The sequence below is a fragment of the Mobula birostris genome, chromosome 30, assembly GCF_030028105.1.
Source record: "Mobula birostris isolate sMobBir1 chromosome 30, sMobBir1.hap1, whole genome shotgun sequence".
Taxonomy (NCBI): Eukaryota; Metazoa; Chordata; class Chondrichthyes; order Myliobatiformes; family Myliobatidae; genus Mobula; species Mobula birostris.
Genome location: NC_092399.1, coordinates 1,673,697 through 1,696,645, shown reverse-complemented (window position 1 = coordinate 1,696,645; position 22,949 = coordinate 1,673,697). Strand labels below are relative to the sequence as shown.

General features: G+C 42.0%; 1 long non-coding RNA gene and 5 other non-coding genes across 7 annotated transcripts; all 6 read right to left on the bottom strand.

Annotated features, from left to right (window-relative positions):
* Positions 1 to 13,055: 13,055 nt before the first annotated feature.
* On the bottom strand, positions 13,056 to 21,243 carry LOC140190527 (uncharacterized). Of its 2 annotated transcripts, XR_011883623.1 has the most exons (7): positions 21,147 to 21,206; positions 19,534 to 19,686; positions 17,627 to 18,205; positions 15,173 to 15,242; positions 14,628 to 14,657; positions 14,008 to 14,052; positions 13,056 to 13,242 (listed from the first exon to the last, which is right to left on the bottom strand). It is a non-coding gene; the product is annotated as an uncharacterized lncRNA (long non-coding RNA). The 2 variants fall into 2 exon arrangements; XR_011883622.1 differs by lacking the exon at positions 19,534 to 19,686 and having other exon boundaries at positions 21,147 to 21,243.
* On the bottom strand, positions 13,763 to 13,940 carry LOC140190658 (small nucleolar RNA SNORA73 family). The gene has a single exon (XR_011883667.1). It is a non-coding gene; the product is annotated as a small nucleolar RNA SNORA73 family (small nucleolar RNA).
* On the bottom strand, positions 14,128 to 14,343 carry LOC140190663 (small nucleolar RNA SNORA73 family). Its single transcript, XR_011883670.1, has one exon. It is a non-coding gene; the product is annotated as a small nucleolar RNA SNORA73 family (small nucleolar RNA).
* LOC140190665 (small nucleolar RNA SNORA73 family) lies at positions 14,931 to 15,138 on the bottom strand. Its single transcript, XR_011883672.1, has one exon. It is a non-coding gene; the product is annotated as a small nucleolar RNA SNORA73 family (small nucleolar RNA).
* Positions 16,784 to 16,991, bottom strand: LOC140190657 (small nucleolar RNA SNORA73 family). Its single transcript, XR_011883666.1, has one exon. It is a non-coding gene; the product is annotated as a small nucleolar RNA SNORA73 family (small nucleolar RNA).
* On the bottom strand, positions 18,846 to 19,053 carry LOC140190664 (small nucleolar RNA SNORA73 family). Its single transcript, XR_011883671.1, has one exon. It is a non-coding gene; the product is annotated as a small nucleolar RNA SNORA73 family (small nucleolar RNA).
* Positions 21,244 to 22,949: the final 1,706 nt, after the last annotated feature.

Here is a 22,949-nt window from a genome sequence, read left to right as displayed (position 1 = left end):
GGTCGTTGCACACAGAGGTGTTGAGCGGAATGACGGGGTTGATTGTTTCGCTCAGAAAGGTGTTAAAAGTTCCACGGTGGATATAGACCTTCCAATTAACAACTCAGAAGCTAAGGGATTGGTAGAGTTAAGAGTTAGGGGGTTATGGCAAGACGTGGGATTATGGGCATAAAGGGAGACACCTTTATAAACTGTAACGTGTATGGAAGAAGGGAAGGAATTATTTTGACACGACTTAGAAATGGGTACACTATGCTTAATTGTTTCTTGTATATTGTTGGAAAACATCATCCAGGGTTGTCATAATTTCATTTCTTACAATCGATGGGGGTTTGGGGGGTAGTTTAGCTTTTATTTGAAAGAAGTGCTTGTAAAGAGTTCATGCGTTCTGCCGTGACTGTGTGGGTTTCGTCCGGGTGCTCCAGTTTCCTCCCATGGTTCAGATACTGCTGGTACTGGATGGTGAGTTCATTGGTCATTGTAAATTGTCCCATGATTAGGCTAGGATTAAATTGGGAAACTACTGGGTGATGTGGCTTGAAGAGCCTGAAGGCCCACTCTGCACTGTATGTCAATTTTAAAAAATGAAGTAGTTAGCGTCTATTTTCTTCCCCCAATTTTCTACACCATCCTCCAGTCCAGTTGGTGGCAGTAATGCTCCTTTAAATGGGACTGCCAATCGCCATAAAAAAATCAGAGGAATATGAAAGCTAACTCCTCTCCCTGCACATGACCATTATTTCCATTGTTCTTTCACAAATGCTGCTATTCCAAACATTTTTTAAACATTTAGAAGCTAAAGAAATCTGCTTCTCTTCTTTGATCCTCACCATTTTTCATCCGTACACCACAGAAAGCATCCTATCTGGACACATTACAGCTTGGTAGGGCAACTGTCCTGCCCATCACTGCAAGAAATTGCAGAGTTGTGGACACAGCTCAATACATCAGGGAAACGAGCCTCCCCTCTATGGATCCTATCTACACATTAAAAAGGCAGCATCCATCATTAAGGGCCCCATGTCCCAGGACATGCCCTCTTCTCATTGCTACCATCTGGGAAGAGGTACAGGAGCCTGAAGGTACACACTCAGCATTTCAGGAACAGCTTCTTCCCCTTTGCCATCAAATTTCTGTACGGTCAAACAACCAATGAACACTATCTCGGACTTTTTCCTCTTTTCTCGCACTTATTTAAGTGGAGATATTATTTCCAATCCGCTCAGATTGTGGTCATCCTGTTAGGGGGATACAGAGGCCAAGGCTCTGGAGGTTTTCGATCAGAACTGTAGGAATGGTGGTTTAAACACTGAGCTGTAGTCAATAAACAGCATCCTGACATAGGTATTTGTATTGTCCAGGTGAACCAAGGCTGCGTGGAAAGCCAACAGATCATGTCCACCGTAGACCCTTCGTGGCGATAGGCAAATTGCAGTGGGTCCAGGTCCTTGCTGAGGCTGGAATTGATTCTAGTGTTAACCAAGCTCTCAAAGCCCTTCATCACTGTAGATGTGAGTACTACATGATGATAGTTATTAAGGCAGCTGACCGAGCTGTTCTTGGACACTGGTATAACTGCTGCTCTCGTAAGTGTCATCCGCAAATTTGCTGATCCAGTTAACCACACTACCATCCAGATCATTGATATAAATGACAAACAACAACAGGTCAACCACCATATGGCGTATCACTAGTCACAAGCCTCCAGTCAGAGAGGTAACCATCTACTTCCACTCCTGGCTTCTCCCACAAAGCCAATGTCTAATCCAATGTACTACCTCATCTTGAATGCCACACGAATAACCTTCTTGGCCAAGCTCCTATGCGGGACCTTGTCAAATGCCTTGCTAAAGTCCATGTAGACAACATCCACTGCCTTGACTTCATCAACTTTCTCAAAAAAATTCTACAAGGTTGGTTAGACAAGATCTGCCATGCACAAAGCCATGCTGACTATCCAAAATTAGTCCATATCTATCCAAATACTCATATATCCGTTCCCTTAGAATACCTTCCAATATCCATTTGGGTTATCTGGAGAAATCGGTGGTAGCAGAACTTACATTCACAATGATCATAGGATTGACTTTGACAGCGCAAAACAGCGGTGTGGCACGAATGGCTTTTGGGACCACTTGATAAAGGAAGCCATTGAAATAAAACTAGAGGAAAAGAGTTTTAACACAGACAAAGGTCTTATTCTAAGTTAGAACTGGAATTTGATTGTAAACAAGGTGGCACAATGGAAACCTGATTGCATGAAGACTAACCAATCAGGAGGGATGGACAACGGGGGTATATGTACCACCATAGTAGACATGCCCATGCATCAACCCTGACAAAAATGGCAGAGTTTTTTATTGAAACGTTGTTAAAATCGATACCAGTACCTGGCTGAAAGCCCAAGAGAGTTTGTTTGTCATATATGTCGGGAAAGGACTAGATCTTTTTTCACCTTCCAATAACTTTCCCACAACTGATGTCAGACCCCAATACTCTAGTTCTTCAGTTAACACTAAGAATGATTTAAATATCTCTGCTATGGCCCCTGCATTTTCTACATTTGCCTCCCACAGAGTCTGAGGGAACACTTTGTCAGGCCACGGGGATTTGCCTCAAGGCATAAAACACCTCTTCATTTGTAAATTGTATAGGGTCCATGAAGTCAATGCTGCATTGCCTCACATCTATAGACTCTGTGCCCATCTACTGAGTAAATACAGATGCATAAAATCTATTTCAGATCTGCCCCATCTCTTTTGTCTCCACAGATTACTATTATAATCTTCCAGAGGACCAATTTTGTCTCTTGCAATCCTTTTGCTCTTGACATATCTGTAGAATCCCTTAGGATTCTCCTTCACCTTGTCTACTAGAGCAACCTCATGCCTTCTTTAAGCCCTCCTGATTTCTTTCTTGAGTGTTCTCTTGCATTTCTTATACTCCATAAGTACCTCATTTGTTCCTACCTGACTATACCTACTATACACCTCTTTTTTTCTTAACCACAGCATCAATATCTCTTGAAGACCAAAGTTCCCTAAACCTGTTATAACCATATAACAATTACAGCATGGAAACACTTTACCTTTTTCTTTTGACAGTCACATACAGGCTTTATACTCTCAAAGTTTCAAGTCCTCCCACTTACCAAGTACAGCTTTGCCTGGAACCAGCCTATCCCAATCCGCATTTGCCAGATCATTTCTGATAACATCAGAATTAGAATCTCCAATTTAGAATATCAACCTGGGGACCAGACTTTTTTTTTCTTATTTACCTTGAAACTAATGGCTTTGAGATAGCCGGATGCCAAGTGTTCCCCTACACAAACCTGTCACCTGCCTTGTCTCATTCCCTAATAGCAGATCAAGTATCATTCACTCTCTCATTGGGACTTATACATGCTGATTTAGGAAACTTTCCTGAACACATTTGACAAGCTCTATACTATCTAGTCCTTTTAAACTATGGGAGTCCCAGTCAATATATGGAAAGTTAAAATCACCTGCTATAAACCTTATGTTTCTTGCAACAGTCTGTGATGTCTCTACAGATCTGTTCCTCTAAATCCCTCGGGCTGTTAGGTGGCCAGTAAAATAGCCCCATTAATGTGGTCATACATTTTTCATTCCTTAGTTCCACCCATAACACTTCACTAGTCGAGTTCTCCAGTCTGTCCTGACTGACCACTGCCATATTTGCCCTGACGAGTAACGCCACCACTCCCCTTTTAATTCCTCCCATTCTGTCGCATCTAAAACAACAGAACCTCGGAATACTGAGCTGCCAGTCCTGCCCCTCCTGTCTCACCAATGGCTACAATATCATAATTCCATGTGTTGATCCATTCCTGAGCTCATCTGTCTTTCCTACAATACCTCTTGCATTGAAATACATGCAGCTCAGGGCATTAGTCAGTTCATGCTCAACCTTTTGATTCCTAACTTTGTCTGAGGTCTTAACATCTGTCTCTACAACCTCTCCACTAACTGTTCTGGCACTCTGGTTCCCATTCCACTGCAACTCTAGTTTAATCCCCACCCCCACACCACTGTGCAGCACTTGCAAACTTTCCCAGTAGGATATTAGACCCCTCCAATTCTGGTGCGATACAGGTCTATACAGGTCCCACCTTCCTTCCCTTGAACAGAGCCCAATGATCCAAAAATCTGACGCCCTCCCTTCTACACCAACTCCTTAGCCACATGTTAAACTGTATAATCTTCCTGTTTCTGGCCTCACTAGCATGTGGCACAGGCAGCAATCCTGAGCTCACAACCATGGAGGTCCCGACCCTTAATGTGGCATCTAAGTCCCCGAACTCATTTTGCAGAACCTCATCACTCTCCCTACCTATGTCATTGGTACCTACATGGACCATGAGCCCTGGCTGCTCACCTTCCCACTTAAGAATGCTGAGATGTCCAGTGCCCTGGCACCCAGGAAGCAACGTACTATCCATGAATCTTGTTCTTGTCCACAAAACCTCCTTTCTGTTACCCTAACTAATGAATCGCCTAACACCTCAGTGTGCCTCTTTTCTCCCCTTCCCTTCTGAGTCAGAGCCAGACTCCGTGCCAGAGACCCGACCGCTATGACTTTCCTCTGCTAAGTTATTTTCCACTCCCCCCAACAGTATCCAAAGTGGTATACCTGAGGGGGATGGCCACAGGGGTACTCTGCTCTAGCAGTTTACTCCTTTCCCCTTCCTGACAGTTAACCAGTTTCCTGTGTCCTGCACCTTGGGTGTAACTGCCTCTCTGTATCTATCACTCCCTCAGTCCGCTGAATGATGCGGACTTAATGCAGTTCCAGCTCCATCTCCATAATTCTAGGTGTTTGAAGCTGCTTCTCACAGTTGTAGTCATCAGGGACACCGGAGGCTTCCCTGCCTTTCCACATCCCACAAGAGGAGCATTCAACTATCCTGCCTGGCACCCCGACTGTTGTGATTGAGCAAATATGAAAAAGGAAAAAAAATTAAACTAGGGAAAAAATCTACCTACAGCTTTTCAGAATCAGAATCAGGTTTCATATTACCGGCATATGCCGTGAAATCTGTTGTCTTTGCAGCAGCAGTACAATTGCCTTTAAGAAGGCATACAGTGCATTGGCCTTCATCAACCGTGGGATTGAGTTTAGGAGCCAAGAGGTAATGTTACAGCTATATAGGACCCTGGTCAAACCCCACTTGGAGTACTGTGCTCAGTTCTAGTCGCCTCACTACAGGAAGGATGTGGAAACCATAGAAAGGGTGCAGAGGAGATTTACAAGGATGTTGCCTGGATTGGAGAGCATGACTTATGAGAATAGGTTGAGTGAATTCGGCCTTTTCTCCTTGGAGCGACAGAGGATGAAAGGTGACCTGATAGAGGTGTATAAGGTGATGAGAAACATTGATCGTGTGGATAGTCAGGGGCTTTTTCCCAGGGCTGAAATGGCTAACACGAGAAGGCACAGTTTTAAGGTGCTTGGAAGTAAGTACAGAGGAGATGTTAGGGATACGATTTTTACATAGAGAGTGATGAGTGCGTGGAATGGGTTGCTGGCGATGGTGGTGGAGGCCGATACGATAGGGTCTTTTAAGAGACTCCTGGATAGACACATGGAGCTTAGAAAAATAGAGGGCTATGGGTAACCCTAGGTTAAAGTAAGTACATGTTCAGCACAGCATTGTGAACTGAAGGGCCTGCATTGTGCTGTAGATTTTCCTGCTTCTAATTCAATGCATAATAATAAAGTGAAAAATCATGAGTTACAATAAGTACGTATATTAGTTAAATTAAATAAGTAGTGCAAAAATAGAAATACAGTAAGTAGTGAGGTCATGTTCATGGGTTCAATGTCCACTCAGAAATCTGATGGCAGAGGGGAAGAAGCTAATCCTCAATTGTTGAGGTTATGCCTTTAGTACCTCCTTCCTGATGTTAACAATGAGAACAAGATGCGTCCTGAGCGAAGGAGGGTCCTTAATGATGGATACCACCTTTTAGAGGCATCATTCCTCAAAGATATCCTGGATACTACAGAAGCTATTGCCCATGATGGAGCAGACTAAGTTTACAAGTCTCTGCAGCTTATTTCGATCCTGTGCAGTAGCCCCCACCTCCCATAATACCAGACAGTGATGCAGTTAGTTCGAAAGCTCTCCACAATACATCTGTAGAAATATACGAGTGTCTTTAGTTACATACCAAATATCTTCAAACTCCTAATGAAATATAGCTGCTGTCGCGTTTTTTCTCACTGAAGCCTTGAAGAGCGAAAGCCTCAAAATCCCCTCTCGAGCACAGTCCACTCCAGTGATAGCTGCTCCTGTCTGTCTGTCTGTATCTTGTTTTACGGCGGTTGGCATCCAGCTTAATGGTGCATTACCGCCACCCTCTGCTCCAGAATGTGCACTAGACATACATTCTAAATCCCTTCACCCAATCACACACACACACACACCTACACTTCACCCTCCCATCTTTGACCATCCTAGTATCCTATTCCTGTTTATTCATCATATTCTATAAAAAAACCCCTGTACCCCTTAAAAATGCTAAAAATACCCAGACGTGCTCTCTCACCCATGCCCAGCAATCCTTTTAATGTGAATTCCTGCATCCCCAACTCCCTTAATTTATTTCTCATCATCTCTCTCTGTATCCCATACTTCCTGCAACTCAGAACTACATGTTCTACTGACTCCTCTTCCTGACATTCCTCACACAATCCTGTCTGGTGTTTCCCTATCATTTTCAATGTTTTGTTTAATGCACAATGCCCCAGCCTTAACCTAGTCCACACAATTTCCTCTCTTCTGTTTCCATTACCTAGCCTAGTAACTGCAACACTCTTTTGTATTTGATATAAATGCCTCCCTTTCCCTTCCCTGTCCCATCTTTCTTGCCACATTCGGTTGACTTTTTCCCAGATTACACACTTAACCTCTGCTTTACTGATACTAATGTGCATTTCCACGTTTTCTTTCTTTAACGCCCTCTTTGCCAACTCATCCACCCTCTCATTCCCCTTCACCCCTACATGTGCTGGAACCCATAGAAATTTTACCTGACCTCCCTGATTTGCAATCCTTGTAACTAACTGAAGGACTTCATAAAGTACATCTTGCAGACTGTTTGTGTGAAAAGACCTTAAACTTGCTAGAACGGAGGATGAATCTGAACATATCAATGCTTTGACTTGTCTGGCTTTCTGCACCCATTGCAACGCAACCAACACCGCCAGCATCTCCACTGTAAACACTCCTAACTTATTAGATGTTCTTCTGCTGATTCCAATTTCTTTTGCTGGTATGACCACCCCAAACCCTGTCACTCCTGTTGCAGGTTCCTTCGCACCATCCGTATAAATGTGAGTATAATCTCTATACGTTTCCATCACATGTCAGTTAAATGCATTTACCAAATCTGTTTTATATCTTTCTTTCCTTTTTTCCTCTAACAAATGCCAGTCTATGTCAGGCCATACAAGCTTCCATGGAGCTACAACCGGATAAACTACTGAAGGATTTATCCTCAGATCAAATACTCCACATTCTTTCGCGATATCATTCCCTACCCAACTAAAGGTATCCCTCTGAAACCTCCCATTTTCCCAGCACTCCTGCAACACTCCTTTAGTAGGGTGGGAATCATTGTGCCCCTGCAAGTTAGCCCAGTGGTTTGCCATCAGTTGCATCCTTCTTAGTTCCAAAGGCATTATTCCCATTTCTACCTGTAGGGCTGACACTGGTGACGTTTTAAAAGCCCCACTGCACACTCTCAAGGCCTGAGCTTGAATCACATCCAGTTTCCTTATAAGAGACCTAGCTGCTGATCCATATACTATATTTCCAAATAGCTGCTCCATTTGCTCCTGCCCTATTTCAACCTGTCCTTGCCAATCAATTCTGGCTGCTGATTGGCTGCTGCTCAAAACACCAAACTGCCTTGACTAGATCCCTTATGTACTCAGTTAGTGAACCTGAGTGAGCTACATCTTTTCACAAAATAGTTTCATTCTTTGTTGCAAATCATTATGTTTCTACTGACAGGAGACAACATTGTTGCCATCAAAAACAAGAGAAAACCTACAGATGCTAGAAATTTGAGCAACACACACAAAATGCTGGGGGATCTCAGCAGGACAGGCAGCATCTATTTGTTACTATAATGGCTACCACATGCTCACGGTTTCCATTCTCCAACACTACACAGGTTATTTGAGCTGAGCTGCGAACAATTGGCTCTGGCACTCTTTACTACATTTTAATTGGCAATTAACTGGCTGATTTATTTTAGGGGTGGAACAGCAATGCACAACTGTCCTCATTAATCACAGGAAGCACATTCAATCAGATATGAATGTGTCAGCTCCTTAAATAATAAATCTATCCGACTTTCAATCTACCATATTCAGTACAGATAGCTCAGTGGTAAACTCAAAGCAACATTCAGGGGGTCCTAGAAAACCATGGGAGTAGGGTGGAGATTTGAAAGAGCTGGAAATCCTCAGTTCACATATCTTCAGAGTTAAACATAAAGCCTATAGTAAATTTATCATTAATGTACATATATATCACCATATACATTCCCAAGGTACATTCTGTTGTGGGCATTCACAGTAAAAAGAAGAAACACAAAAACTAAATCAATGAAAGACCACACCCAACAGGACAACCAATGTGCAAAGGACAAAAAACTCTGCAAATACGAGAAGAAAAAAAAGAAATTATAACAAGCAATAAATATTGAGATGAAATGAAGAGTCCTTGAAAATGGGAACAGTTCAGTAAATGGCTCATGCAAATTATTTTCCATTAGATTAATATTGATGTGATTTTGCCAATTCAGTGATTGCTCTAACCTCTCGTCTTTCACTCGCAATAAACATTTAAGAACTGTTCAATCTATCTCAGTTCATGACAAGTCTAGTTGTCTACATTATTGATCAATGCTATCACTTAATCTAAAGATTCTCAGAATTGTGCCCAAATGCCCATCTACATTGCCATCTAAACTCTACAAGCTTAAAGACTATGAGAATTATGCAGTCATCCAATTTTGGACCCACCATTCTCATTTGCGGTATGGCCCAAACTGTCAAATTCCTTCCATATGTCTCTCAGTTTCTGTTTAAGAAGCTCATTAAACTTTCCCGTTGCTCATTCATCCTGTTTATTCTCCCTCTGACTCAATATTAAATGTTTTGATTACTCCAGTGAAGAAAACTAAAGATATTTCATTGCATTAAGGATAACTAAATCAGATTTTTTAGAGATACAATGCAGAATAGGCCCTTCTGTCCTTTGAGCCATGCCATCCTGCAACTGCTGAAAATCTCCTATTCAATGCTAACATAATAATGGGATAACTTACAATGACCAAATAACCTACTACCTGGTACATCTTTGGACTGCAGGTGGAAAGCAGAGCACCCAGAGAAAACCTATGCATTCCACAGGGAGGATAGCGGATTGAATTCCGACACCCAGAGCTGTAATAGCAAAACACTAACGTCTACACTACTGTGGCTCCCTTGTGTCACTGTTAGGCTGCAAATTTAGGAGAGAAACAATGGAATAGCAATTTTCTGGGTAATTCCTCTACAATCTCTGCATTAATGATCTTCGGGCAAAAACAGAATTGGGCTTTATGGTCAGGGTCAAACACTTCACCAAGTTCACTTGATTGATGCCAGAAAACATATCTACCCAATAGCAGCTTCATGAATTTGAGGCATGTAATGAGGCATCATCTCATTACAGAGAACTTATTTCAATGGAAGTACTTTTATTTAGAAACTAAATAACTTCAGTAAAATATTCCATGGATGTTAAATCAAACAGCAGTGTCAAGACTGTTTACAGAGAATAAACAGCTGCAATTGCTGGGCTTAATGTTTTAAACACAGCCATGTTAGGTATGCTCATGCTCAGCTGTTAAAATAGAAATTCATGTTGGATAAGGGATCAATGCAGTGACATGGAACGATGCTGATTCAGATGCTCAAGATGTTTTGCTGACTGTACAACTTGTACTGGCACAAGTTGTATAATAGTACAGTACTGTACGGCTTATGACTACAGCTGTGAAGATCCCTGCTGCATCTGGTGACCCTGTCGGCCAATGTTAGGCCGTCTTTAAACAGGGTGAACCCTTTTGCAAGGCGGAAGGTCCCGATGGAGTACCTGGTAAGGCTCTGAAAACCTGTGCCAACTGGTGGGAGTATCCAAGGACATTTTCAACCTCTCACTGCTACAGGCATTAGTTTCCACTTGCTTCAAAAAGGCAACAATTATACCAGTGCCTAAGAAGAATAATGTGAACTGCCTTAATAACTATCACCAGGTAGCGCTCAGAATGAGATTTATTATCACCGGCATGTGACATGAAATTTGTTAATTTAGCAGCAGTTAAATGCAATACATAATAAGAAAAAAAAACAAAATAAGAATCATAAAGTAAATCAATTACAACCATATGTATATTGAATAGATTAAAAATCATGCAAACAAAAATATATATTTATAAAGTGAGCGAGTGTCCAAGGGTTCAATGTCCATTTAGGAATCAGATGGCAGACGGGAAGAAGCTGTTCCTGAATCAGAGTGTGTGCCTTCAGGCTTCTGTATCTCCTACCTGATGGTAACAGTGAGAAAAGGACATGCCCTAGGTGCTGAAGGTCCTTAATAATGGATGCTGCCTTTCTGAGACAACGCTCCTTGAAGATATCCTGGGTACTTCGTAGGCTAGTACCCAAAATGGAGCCGACTAAATTTACAACCCTCTGGAGCCTTCGGTCCTGTGCAACCGCACCCCCTCTCCATACCAGATAATGATGCAGCCAGTCAGAATACTCTCCATGGTACATTTATGCAAGTTTTTGTGTATTTGTTGACGTACCAAATCTCTTCAAACCCTTAATGAAGCTGCAAACACAAGGAAATCTGCAGATGCTAGAATGTCAAGCAACACACATAAAAAATGCTCGTGAACGCAGCAGGCTATGCAGCATCTGTTTCAAGCCAGGCCCGAAACATCAACTGTACCTCTTCCTATAGATGCTGCCTGGCCATAAAGTATAGCCGCTGTCTTAACTTCTTTATAACCGCATCCCTATGTTGAGACCCAAGTTAGATCCTCAGATATTGATACCCAGGAACTTGAAGCTGCTCACCCTCTCCACTTCTGATCTCTCTATGAGGATTGGTATGCGTTCCTTCCTCTTACCCTTCCAGAAGTCCACAGTCTTTCTGACATTGAGTGCCAGGTTGTTGCTGCGACACCACTCCACTAATTGGTTCATCTTACTCCTGTACACCCTCTCATCACCACTTGAGATTCTACCAACAATGGTTGTATCATCAGCAAATTTATAGATGGTTATTTGAGCTATGCCTAGCTACACAGTCTAGGTATATCGCATCTAGTGATGAAATGCTTTTCGAGACGTTGCAGAACCTGGGCCTCTATACCTCCTTCTGCAATTACATCCTCTACTTCCTATCTAGACAACCACAATCTGCAGATTGGTGATAACATCTCCTTGCTATCAACATTGGCACACCTCAGGGGTGTGTGCTTAGACCTCTGCTTTACTGTCTATACCCATGACTGTGTGGCTTGACATAGCTCAAATACCATCTAAAAATTTGCTGATGATGCAACCAGTGTTGGTAGAATCTCAAGATGGTGATGAAAGGGTGTACAGGTGAGATTTGCCAACTAGTGGTGTTGCAGCAACAACCTAGCACTCCATGCAAGGCAAGAGAGCAGATTGTGGACTTTTGGAAGGAGACAAAGGAACACATACCACCAATCCTCCTAAGGATCAGAAGTGGAAAGTGAGCAGTTTCAAGTTCCTGGGTGTCAAGATAGCAACTATACTTCATTAGGAGTTTGAAGAGATCTAGTATGTCAACAAATATGTTAAATCTTCTATAGATATACTGTGGAGAGCAATCTAACAGGCTGTATTACCATCTGGCATGGTGGGGGGGGCTACAGCACAGAACTCAAAGCTCCAGAGGGTTATAAATTTAGTTGGTTCCTTCTTGGGCACTAGCCTACAAAGTACCCAGGTTATTTTTAAAAAGCAGTGTCCTGGAAAGGCAGCATCCATTATTAAGGGCCTGCAGCACCCAGGGAATGCCCTTTTCTCACTGCTACCATCAGGTAGGAGATAGATGCCCGAAGGCACACTCAACGATTCAGGCTACAGTTTCTTGCCCACTGCCATCTGATTCCTAAATGGACATTAGATCCTTGGACACAATCTCATTCTTTAAAAAATCCCTTTTTGCACTATTTTTAATCTATTCAATATACATATACTGTAATTGATTCACATTTATTTCTTCTATGTATTGCATCCAACTGTTAACAAATTTCACGTCTGTGATAATAAATATGATTAGATTGAATTCCAGTAATTATATATTGTACCACTGTGAGGCAAGTAAAACAGGGATTTTTATAAAAGAAACTAATTCATATGAAAATTTAGGCAATCCAAATTTGTAGCATGATCCCCAGCAGCCCTAGCCTTATCACAGGACAATTAATCTACCAATAGCTAGGTCTTTGGAATGTGGAAAGAAATCCACATGGTCACAGGTCTCTAAACAGCTGAAGGACACAGCAGATGACTTATTCACAAGTATATTAACATCTCAATCCTCTGGAATTAATTTTCACTTGTTAATTTATCCACAATCACTTTTGTGTTGTGCATCTTATTGTTTCATTTGGCAGTATACAAATTTGAGTAACAAATTTGAACTCTCCTTTTTCAACAGCCCATTGTTCTCATGTTAGCTCTGTCTCATTATGGCTACTCCATAAGTTTTTAAATACACAACATTTGAGCAGTAAAGAAACAGCCACAAGTAAATCTGACGGAACTTGACAAGTTACTGATCAGTGAAGGACATTCCTTTCAACACAGTTCCTCTGTATATATCACATCAAGGATCTGATCTCTGACTCCTATTCATACAAGGACTTTCTACGCCAGGACACAGCAGATGACTTATTCACGCCAGTCATTAAGATGCAATCAGATTAGTGATTTCAACATAAACTTTTATTTAAATGTGAAATACCAAGAAAATACTAGTACACATTCAACAGAACTGTTAATTTCAGCCTCTGAACGTCAAAAGTTGGCAGCTTCAAAAAGAAGTCAAATGCACTTCGTTCAGGAGCCCACCTGAAGACACACTGCTTTCTTGTTAGAGCATCGGGGTACCTGAAGCAAAATAAGAATCATTAAAATTAGCAAACACAACTCAATCAACAACAGGTTTAACATCAAAACAGCTCTAAATGCAGTTGCACAACTGTCTTTACATTACTTCACTTGTACTAACACTGAGATTCACTATACTGGGACTGAACGTAGTGACCTCAAAAAAAGAGCAAGCTGAAACTTAGCTCCAGCATGGACACCACAAAAGCTAAATTAATTGGAGGCAACCAAATCTTGTCATAGGCAGAATCCCAAGTCAACATCAGCAGGAATCCTAGTGTCCTGTTCAGTATTCCCCAATCACCATCAACAGAATTACTTTTTACTGAAATAAATGGGAAAATATGCTGAAAACATTGAAAAATAATCACAGCTCCATGAATGGCTAACAGATTAGGTTTAACATAGCCCATCCAGCCAGAGGGCAGCCCCAAAAACCAAGGAGACCAAGTGAAAAGTATTCAATTAAACAGCAGGCACCTATTTCAAAAATAATGATCAACTTTCTGGTTTACAAGGTTACTGTCTCATGCATCATTCATCTCCCCAGTCACCAGACAGGCAAGGCCTAGGTATATACAAGCAGTCCTCACCAGCTTAAAAACTGGGAATGCTTGTTCTCCAACATTGTGGAATGGGACTGTACATAACAGAGCAAGGTCTATGCTCCCATACACCACACGAGTTAAACGTGCTGGATGTCCATGTCCACAATGGGATGGGAGGGGCATTTCATTTTAATAAATAAGTGAATAAATACTTTACCACTTCCAGCTTTCATCTTCCCCAGTTGAAAAGTTGAATCTGGTACTGTGGAACATCAAAGCAATTCAGAACAATGAGCCACTGATCAACCCCATCTCCATGCCCATTTCAAACGCCAAACATTGTACCCTGCATGGTTTATCTCCTCAGACACTGTAATAACTGAGAAGGCCTAGGAATATACAGGATGCTGTCCTCACCAGCCTAACAGCTGGGGACATGCTTTCTCTCCAATGTCATGGAAAAGGACTGTACATCATGGACCATAGGTCTATGCTCCCACACGCCATATGGACAGAGCCAGATGAGAATAACCTCACTGGATGCCCACATTGGAATATCACAGAAGTTAATTCTACAATTCAACATTGATCCAAGGACAACTAATAATAAAATTCAATTATTCTAAGTGATCTACAGATCCTCTCCAGATTACAAACATTCAAGTTTCATGCAACCCAAATTTGACTAGCAGGATTTGCCAGCTACTGCACACTGCCGCTGAGGAACTCAAATCACATTTAACATTTATGAACTACACAGGTCAAACATTACAGAACAAACTTTGCCATACCCTGAAGACCTGTATTTTATATCAATTTGGTTCTACTAATACTCACCAGTCTCATCCAACTTTATTAAACATTCTTCTGCAAAACAAAATTTTTTTAAATTAATTTTTGAAATTCTCACCAACGTACTCAAGTATTCTTCAATTAACACACCAGGGAGATATGCCTCCTTGAGTAATGAAGATTAAATCCTAGTGTATTTCAAGAAGCAATTTATTGCCATAAAATTTCACTTCAGCACTTTAATTTTATTTTAACATTTTTAAAAAATGTTATGTTTCAAAGGCATCTTGTACCCTAAAGCTAGATACTGAAAATCAAAACAAATTCCCGAAGTATTGGCTTTGTCAGACATGTACCCTATATGGTTTGTCTCCCCTGTCACAGCAGACAGAGAAGGTCTAGGAATATATAGGATTCAGTCCTCACCAGCTAAAAGCCGGGGACACAGATGCTCTCCAACGACGTGGAATGGGACCATACATCATTGACAAAATGTCTATGCTCCCTCATGCCACACAGACAGTGCCAGACAGAAACTGCTGGATGTCAACGTTGGGTTTGTATTTGAAATGAGTTGCTCAGCAGCTTACCTCATTAGGTGCCTGATCCCAGCCTTCCTCACATTTTCATCCGCATTCACAAAGGCAAAATTCAGTGTGCCTGAAAAAAAAATCAAGGTAAAGCAAATGAAGGGCAAAGCCAAACCCTGAATCTATTACTAATGTGTTAGCACTTTCACCGCATCACAATCTCAGCCAATCAACTGCATTATTTTCTCTCTGGATACTGTAGATGGCCTTGGGTGCTGCTCAATCTGCTTTCTTGTGGAATGCGACAGATCCAAGGCCAAAGCCATCACTTCACACACAAACAGAGCCCAGCATAAGCAATCTAGTTATTCAGTGAGCGGCAGACAAATCCATAACATGCAACACATGCATGAGTGCCCAGACAACTTGCCCTTAACAGAATTCCCAAATCACTATGCAAATACAGCAGACTCCAGTTTAATTGGGTCATCAGTTACCCAGGCCAGCCACACATCTGGGACACTTTTTGGGCAATTTAATTGGGATAGACATGATAAACATTGTCGAACTAGCGTCAATCACCAGCATGTCATGTGGCCGTTGGACACTAATTACACTGTGCTTAAGAGTGAAGTTTTTAAATAGCATCAGTTGCTTCTGCACTAGGTGCCTGTGCTGATTTTGTTCATTTAGTCAATCAAAAGTAGTCCTGTCATTAACTCATTAGGAAAGAACAGTTTTATAGTACTGTGGTAGCATTGGTGGTGACCCAATTTATTCTGTGTTCATTTAAATACATCATTTGTCACTTAGTTTAAATGGTTGCTTAACATTTTTTAAAAAAAAACTATTTCCATGATTTCCACTAATTGGGCCAAAATGTTCTGCTCTGATGCATTCCAATCAACCTGAATCCATTTCAAGGAGAATAAAATACATGCAAGTTGTAAAAATCATTTCTCAATGCTTACACAGTTGATTTTGTTTATTTTAAAAAATTGAACAGACTTGAATTGAAAATACATTGGGATAGTAAAATAAAATATTTAACTCCATAAAAACAGCCTTTATTCCCAGGAATAGGAACACTAACGCCAGGATAGGAAGCTAAAATGACACTGATGAACCATGGTGACAAGTTGCAGACTGCCTACATTGAATAGATGACAGTATCCACCACGTGAAATCTTGTACTGTAGAAATGAACACAAACATACCAACACCATTTGACCATCAGCCCTAGTGTAGTTCAGGAAGCAATTCACTACCGTAACAATTTCAGTTTAACACTAAGACCACCTTACACTAAAATAATTCTATTTAATCAGTTTTCATCAATAAATTGCAAGATTTTAATTTAGCTATTTCATAAATGCTGATTGTGCATCAGACTTGGCACATATTCTTGCGATACCTTATCACAACAAATTGGATTTCAAGATTTAATCCCAAAGCCACAGGTAGATGGATAGATTGTAAGGTTATCAAAGAAAGACAATCATATAGCTTACCTAAGTCATTAAAAATTTTGGATAGGGTTTTCAGCTCACTGTTCTGCTCATCCTGATCTAAATTTAAACTATCAAAATATCAAAACACCTTGACCAAAGGTCATCAACCTAAACTTTTAACTCAGATGGTGCCTGAGATGTGCTTCTGGCTTTATTATAAACATGTACCCTATATGGTTTGTCTCCCCTGTCACAGCAGACAGAGAAGGTCAAGGAATATATAGGATTCAGTCCTCACCAGTTAAAAGCCGGGGACACAGATGCTCTCCAACGACGTGGAATGGGACCATACATCATTGACAAAATGTCTATGCTCCCTCATGCCACACAGACAGTGCCAGACAGAAACTGCTGGATGTCAACGTTGGGTTTATACAATTTATTAAAAAATTAAAAACCTAAATTAAGAAACTGAAAAAGGATCGGTCCCCTTTCAGAAGTTGCTCTTCTACTGCTTGAAATTGGTTGCCTTGGCCCTCCAAACTTCCCTCTGTAGAGTTTGATTTTCCAAGACAACGTCCCTTAATGCTACACTTTCAGGAACCATTAACAATTTTCCTTTGTCATCTGGAAATACATCTACTGAATTGCCCAGCAACACACATCAAAGTTGCTGGTGAACGCAGCAGGCCAGGCAGCATCTCTATGAAGAGGTACAGTCAACGTTTCAGGCCGAGACCCTTCATCAGGAGACGCTGCCTGGCCTGCTGCATTCACCAGATGTGTTGCTTGAATTTCCAGCATCTGCAAAATTCTTGTTGTTTACTGAATTGCCAGCTCAGATTCCAGTTTCCTACCAATGTGCTTCCTTGTAGAATCCTGCAGGAGTGTAACTCCACCAGATAGCATGAAAGATTCGTGACCAAAGTGGTCACCCAATTTCAGTCTCACAATCTTGGTTTTTAATTTTTTTAGTAAATTGCAGCCAGATTCTGGAATTCTTTAGATTTACAATCACCTTGTTGGGTATATCAGTTCTGATATAATTGAAAAGTATTCTCACCAGCTTCATCGGTAATGCTTTCCTTTTCAGAGTCTCTCTTCATGGTGAAGCCTCAGCATCTTCGGTGATAGTAGATTCCTGGGTAGAACGCACGCAGGGCTGGCATTGAGGACAAGAGGAGGAGGAGGAAGAACCGTGACACAGCAGCACCAAACCCAGAAGAGAATATCTTTTGCAGCCGCTGTGGCCGGGCCTGCCTGTCTCGTCTTGGCCTCGTCAGCCACCAGCCAGCAAGCCTGTAGCAGACATGGGCAGCCCCCTTCCTAAATCTTCATTCGCGAAGCCAAGCCATGATGATTGAGATTCTTGGGACTTCTCTTTCTCCAAGTTCTTTAGCAATGTCTAAAATAGGGGCAGAGATTCTCACTTTGGTTGCTTCAAGTAATGTTTTCCAGGATTCATAGTCTTGAGGACTAAGTGGTCATCATCTTCTTTTGATGTTTTCCAGTGTATGATACACTGCTTAATAGATTCTTTGTGCTTATGGCTCTCCATTCTGAAGTGATTCAGTTACTCCAGATCTAAATCTACTCTATTCTTCTCTCTCCTCTATTGTGCAGGACCAACCCACCACAGTACCTGAAACAGAAAAAAAAATCACATTAACTTTACTGGTGAAAAAAGAGCACCTGCTGCAAAGGGGATATAGATGTATAAATGGCGATATACAAGACATAAATGTGAAACATAAGTACATCTTATGTAATGTATAGTCACTGTGTTGTCACTGCCAGTAATAGCTGACGTTTGTAGAGATGCTAATTTTTGTTATTAAGTGCAATTGTGAACAATAGCCAGATCAGAAACGCTGATCGTCAACTAGTTCCCAAAGAGAACTCTGATAGGTCACTCAGATGGTTCACTGCTGCTCAGCGCTAGAACATACAAAAAATCATATGTACAATTAAACATTAAAAAATAGTACACTGTTCTCCAGCAGTTTAAGGACTCACGGACCACACCTTATCACAACAAATTGGATTTCAAGATTTAATCCCAAAGCCACAGGTAGATGGATAGATTAAGGTATCAAAGAAAGACAGAATCATATAGCTTACCTAAATCATTGAGAACATTCTGGATAGGGTTTTCAGCTCACTGTTCTGCTCATTCTGATCTAAATTTAAACTATCAAAATATCAAAACACCTTGACCAAAGGTCATCAACCTAAACTTTTAACTCAGATGGTGCCTGAGATGAGCTTCTGGCTTATTATAAATATGTACCCTATATGGTTTGTCTCCCCTGTCACAGCAGACAGAGAAGGTCTAGGAATATATAGGATTCAGTCCTCACCAGTTAAAAGCCGGGGACACAGATGCTCTCCAACGACGTGGAATGGGACCGTACATCATTGACAAAATGTCTATGCTCCCTCATACCACACAGACAGTGCCAGACAGAAACTGCTGGATGTCAACGTTGGGTTTATATTTTAAACAAGATGTTCAGTGGAGTAAAAGATGTCACTCAAAAACTTCTCACATTGGAAGGCCTCCTTATTTACAGTGCCTTGGAAAGTATTCAGCCCCCACATCTAAATTCATTTTACTCTCATTTTCTAAATTTAAAATGTATTGAAGGACTTTGAGCCAATCTACAAAAATGTGCTTAAGTTAAAATCAAAAGAAAAATTCCAAAATCTGCCTGCAATTTACTAAAAAAGAATTGAGACTGAAAAAGCAGTGGTCCCCTTTGTAATGTCTCTACACTAACATTTCCCATGTGCAACGCTAGATTACCTTACCAACTCCTGATGTTTTAATTTAGAAAATTGGAGGACCACCTGAATAAATAGCCCCCTCTGTAAAGTGCAGTATTTTGGTTGATTTTCAACAGACCAAATCAAAATGAACTGAAGACCAAAGAGCATTCAAGTCAGGGAAACAATAATAGAAACACTAACCTGGGGAAGGGTACAATGCTATCTCAAAGGCTCTGAGCTGAGCGCATCCCATGACCAGAGTGGAAAGTTCACTTTTCAGCAGGATAGTGACCCAAGTAGTGGCTTCGTAGAAACTTGATGTAATTGAGTCGCCCAGTCAGTCTTGACCATAACCTAACCAAACATTTATCAAGATCTCAAAATTGCTGTCCACAATCCTCAATCAACTTGGCACAGCCTGAACAAATTTTGCAAGGAATGGGCAAACGCTCGACCACATTGTGCAAAGCCAACAGTGATAAAAAACTACTGGCAGTAAAGCTGCGAGAGGTTGCTCAATGAAGTACTGAACTTCCCCAGGGGGAAAACGCCGATGTTTCAGGTTTAAAATTTTTAGTTTTCATGCTTCGCAATATTGCTTTCTGGGACGCTACTACGGTGGTTTTTTATTTGATTCACAAATAAAAAATTCTCAAATTGACCAAAATCCCTGTAATACTTATTTATGTACACGAAGGGTTGCGGGATAAATACTTTTTCAAGGCACTGCATTTGCCCAGAAGCCAAGTCTACATTAGAACTTACCTCAACTAATGATTTTATTAAGCATCTCACTCAAATCTGCGATTACCCTCCCAAAAGCCCATATAAAATTCAAAACCAAGACAGTACAGTATGCTGGAGGAACTCAGCAGGTCAGGCAGCATCTACGGAAAAGATCCATCATCAGGACTGGGGAAGTCCTGCCGGAAAGTTATGGCGCGAAACGTCGACTGCGCTTTCCCCCATAGATGCTGTCTGGCCTCTGAATTCATCAGCATCTTGCGTGTTAAGTGAATATACAATTGCAACTTGTCTCTTAGCCGCCCGTTAGTTCCTATGGAAGCGAGGCACACTTCTAACCAGAAGCCATCACTCGCCAATCTGGTCGAGGCAAAGAGAAATTGGTAAGCTCAGGGAAAGGTAGAGAACACGTGGCAACAGCCAGGACACCCTGTGAAACAAAGGGCAAGGCATCATCAGGTGCCGTGCCAGTTTGAGCTTTGACTGCCATGGCCCACACACTCCTGCGGAGTGTCAAGTGGATCAATTCATTGGTATTCATTTCCAGTTCCCTGAAAGCATAGCACTGGCTACACACCTCAAAAGCTCCTTCGGCCCACGAGTCTAAAGTCCGGCCAGACTCCACTAGCAATATCTAGCGTTAAATCAGCCAATAAGCGAACACGCCTTTTGCTAGTAGAGCTCCCGAGAGAAAAAAAACCACATAACCCGGGGCAGACCATCACCTATAGCCGCGTTCTGCATCGAACCCGGCTCTGAAGCCGTAAGTGGGTGAGTTGCTCCACAATCACCTCTCCCCACTGATTAAAATATAACTTCCACCGATTAGCGGGTGGAAGGTGCAAACCCCAGCTCATAAAAGCAGCAACGGCGCATCGCTGGCTCATCCCGGTCACAAACCGGGAGAAAGGCCTCCACCCCCGGTTCCCGGCGCCATGTGGTCGGCGGCCTCACGCATCACATCCGGCTCCTGCACTGCTGGTCCGAGTCGGTCACTCAGATCCTGCTCTCCCTGCCGGGGAGCGCAGTGTGTAATTTTTGTGAGGCCGAGCGCATCCTGCGGTACTCACCCGAAACATTACCCGAAGAACCAGAATTTCCCCCGCTCCGCTCCGTCAAAAAAAGACCCAACAGTCCCCGACACGCCCTTTTATAGGGCTCGGGCCGACAAGCCGTCTGGTCATAAAGAGTCACCCCTCCGCCTACGCACCGCCTCCCCCTACACTGCCACCTACAGGCTGGCAGACCGCTGATTTAGATACAATATCGGATAGTGTTCTTTGTGACTGCAAAATCCCAAACTCTGCCATCAATAATGAAGAATAAAAACATACAAAACTGTGGTGAAGGATTGGGACGTCGGTCTGTGGGAAGGATATTGCTAAGCTGGAAAGAATGCAGCAAATATTCAGGTTTTTAAAAATTTATTGAGATATAGAAAGGAGTAAGGCCCTTCCAGCCCTTCGAGCCACACTGCCCAGCAATCCCCTGATTTAATCAAAAGGGAGCTTTAAAAAGAGCTTTGAGCAGCAGCCAATCTGAACATTGCAACTTTTGAGAGGAGGGTAATTCAATCAGGTCCACTGCCCCAGTACAAAAAAACAGTCCCTTCCCTTTGAGAAGAGGCTTCTCAACACATCAACAACACTAGTGGAGGCTACTACTGGTCACTTGGTAGCTGTGACCACTACCACCGAGAAATTTGTACCTGTGAATGGTCCGGCAAAATCCATATGAATTCTCTGACAGAGCAATGCAGGCCGTTCCCAGGGATGGGGAGGCGCTTCTCTTGCCATCTTCTGGGCGTGTTGCATCCTGAACAGTGCACGGCAAGCTGCTTGATCCGCTGATCTATCCCAGGCCACCAAACAAAGCTTCAAGTCAACACTTTCATTTTGACCTTGCCAAGATGACGGACATGTAACTCCTCCAACACTCTACTTCTCAGCTTGGACGGTACAACTCTCAATCCCCATATAAAGGCAACCACCATCAAGGGCGAGTTCATCCCTATGCTGGTAAAAATGGGGGAAATGGGATTTCTGCTGCATATTCCAACCAGTTTGTGTGGCCATGGAGACCTGAGACAATGTGGGGTCTTTACTGGTTTCCCTTTGGATCATCTGTGCCATTATAGGGGGACTTCCAATTTGCATTAGGGAGAATACTTCAAGAGTATATTCTTTTGTAAATTTTTCAGGTATTTCCTTTTCAAAGGGTAAACGAGATAATCCAACAGCATTTGTATGATCAGTTGTTCCTTCAAGAATCAGAGCCCATTTCTGCATTCACGTTGCTGAAATACCCTTCTGTAGATTGAAAATAGACACTAGTGGATTACGAACAGTAATGAGGGTAAACTCTCTCCTGTACAGATACTGGCTGCAGTGTTTTACACCACAAACAGGACTCAAGGTTTCTTTGTCAATCTGTGCATAGTTTTTCTCTGCAGCAGAAAGGGAATCTGATGCGAAGGCTGTGGGGTGTTCACTTCCATCGCTCTTAACATGTGACATGACTGCACGTGTCCCATAGAATGAGGCATCACAGGCAAGATTCATTGAACAATGTGGATCATAATGTGTGAGTACAGTATCTGACATAACCATTTCCTTCGTCTTTTGAAAAGCCGCCTTACACTGCTTTGTCCATTGCCATTTCTTCCTGATCTGTAGTAATGTGTTCAAGGAGTGGAGCACAGTAGCCAGGTTTGGCAGGAACCTGTGTCAGTAATTAACAGTTGTAATACGTCCTTTGGCCTTGGGGCATCTGCCACTGTTCAAATTTTCTCTGCATACTTGTGTAAATCTTGTACGTAAATAGTGTGACCACAGTAAGCGATGTTTGGTTTACAAAAATATCACACTTCTTGA